Genomic DNA, 2,559 nt, shown 5'->3' with positions numbered 1-2,559 from the left:
CCGGTCCGCGACCCATCCGGTATGGTATAGTTATGGTTGACTCGCATGTTTGGTTTTGGCAAACGTTTTACGCCGGATGCCCCTCCTGACGCAACCCTCTGCATTTATCCGGGCTTGGGACCGGCACAGGGAGACACTGCTCCGTGCCCCCCCCCCCCCCCCCAAAGGCAGGCTTGGAGAGACACGGGCCAGTGCCGCCCTGAGGCTGCATTACCCTCTCTTTCTTACATTTATTATAAAAATATGCTTATCTTCCTTTTAGCTCATCACACATGTCTTTATGATTTTCAGTCCATGCCTCAGCCGGCCTGAAGCTCCACTGATGCGCATGTGCGGATGCCTCTATCTAGCGGACATAAAATAAAGACAATCATTCAAATGTGAATGAGTCGGCGTGATGCTCCGGGATGTGTGGAGCTCAGGGAGCTCCACGAGTGAGGGAGTTAAGTTAGGGCGGGGGTGCAAGTAGGCTCTAGGATTCCCCGAGTCGGGGCGAGCGATGGGTTTAGAGGCGTATCGCATTGAAGATAATGGCCGCATATCCTTCTTGGACTTTTCTAAAGCCTTTGACTCGGTCGAACATCCATTTATCATAGCAACGCTCGAACATTTTGGATTTGGTTAAATATTCAGGAATGTGATCCGTGGGCTCTATGAGAATATTCATAGCTGTGTCACCCTGCCAAGCGGCACCACTCCGAGCTTCCATGTTGATGTGGGAATCCCCCAAGGTTGCCCCATCTCACCCTATTTATTTATAATTGCTACCGAAATGCTAGCCGTTTATGTTGAAAAGAGCAACGATATCCAAAAGTTAGACGTGCTGGGGACTGAAATTGTTATTAGCCTGCTGGCAGATGACACAACCTTAGTTTTGAAAAATGAACATCAAGTCCCAATAAGTGCCGAAAACAACCAAAACATTCTCCAAGGCTTCAGGATTGTCATTAAACTTAAAGAAATGCAAACTTCTTGCGCTGCATGACTCGCCACTAAAGGAAATCAGCGATGTTTCCATGAAATCAGAAATAAAATACTTGAGCATTTTCCTATCCAAGGACCAAACGTTAAATCAATCCAGGAACATTGAATCTAAACTGAATCAAAGTAAAGCTTAATTCTAATATATGGCTCCAGAGAGATTTATCAATATTAGGCCGGATATATTTGACTAAAATGGATGTGTTTATCCAGATGTATATACCCAGCGTATTCCAATGCTGCTCCAAATCAACTCGTAAAATCTGTTAACCAAATCAATTTCAACTTTATCTGGAGGAACAGACCACACCATCTAAGAAAAATCACATATGGTGAAAGAAACAAGTGAAGGAGGGCTGAAAGTGATAGAGTCGGACTGCTTGAATGGGACATTGAAGGTGAACTGGTTGAAATCCTGGATCAAACCTCATCGTTCTTTCTGGTATTGTACTCCAAACTACTTATTCAACAAAGTCGGCGGCCTGAGTCTTCTGCTTATCTCTGACTTGGATATCAACAAGATTCCTGTCAAATGTTCAGAGTTCCATAAACAAATATTATTATACTGGAAAATGATATACGTACACAATTTCTCACCACACAGTATAATAGTTTGGAACAATCGATATGTACTGCATGGCAACAAACCTCTGTTTTACAAGGAATGCTTTGAGAAAGGTATATGGTCGATAATTGACTTGATGGATGACACTGGCAGTCCTCTGGACAATGAGCAGTTCTGTACTACACACAGATTCAAGCCTCCCATATTAGAGTTGCTAAAGTTACGAAACGCACTGCCTCGACAATTTGTATTCCTGACCAAAAATATAATGACGCACCGAACCGTACAACCACAGTTACCCCGACTATCACTCCAGGGAATCTCAATTGTGGACAGAAAGCGCGGCAACTCCTTTATTAGGAAATGTTTCACAGGAAACTTATTCCCTGGACGTCAAAAAAAAAAAAAAAGGATATTTTAAATAAATTTGATGAGGAATCGATTGCCACGCTGCGAACCATGTATCTGACTCTACCCATACCCCCAAGGCAAAAGAGACCCACTTCAAAATTATGACTGACATCTACCCATCTAAGGAATTATCGAGGGTACGCTTTAATTTTGAAGATAATATTTGTACATTTTGTGAAGACAACATTGAAACCACTGACCATATATTTTTTCTCCTTCTCATTCCATCGTCACCAGTTTCCTTCTCAAAAGATGATATAACATTCTGTTTACTTATAAGCAACATAACAGATGAACTCTGTGTCAATGTTCTTTTAGGCCTGGCCAAGTTCTTCATTCACAAGAACAGAATGCAAAAATGCTCCCCAAATTTTAATGTCTTCATAAACGATTTTGAAATATAAAAAAAAAAAAAAAAAAAATCCTTAAAACTTATGGAAAAATCCAAAAACTAAAAAATATAGTTACCCATGTCCGAGGTTCCTTTTTTTTTTGGTAAAAAAAAAAAAACAAAAAAAAAAAAACAACTTGATTACATGTTACATTCCCCTTGCAATTTTTTTTTTTTTTTTTCGTTTTAATTTCTTATTTGTCTATCTATT

This window comes from Fistularia commersonii, unplaced genomic scaffold (genome assembly GCF_037954325.1).
Source record: "Fistularia commersonii isolate RoL2024-O1a breed Wild unplaced genomic scaffold, RoL_Fcom_v1.0 HiC_scaffold_58, whole genome shotgun sequence".
NCBI classification, from domain to species: domain Eukaryota; kingdom Metazoa; phylum Chordata; class Actinopteri; order Syngnathiformes; family Fistulariidae; genus Fistularia; species Fistularia commersonii.
The sequence above is the reverse complement of the archived record's forward strand: the minus strand, read 5'-3'. Positions refer to the sequence as shown.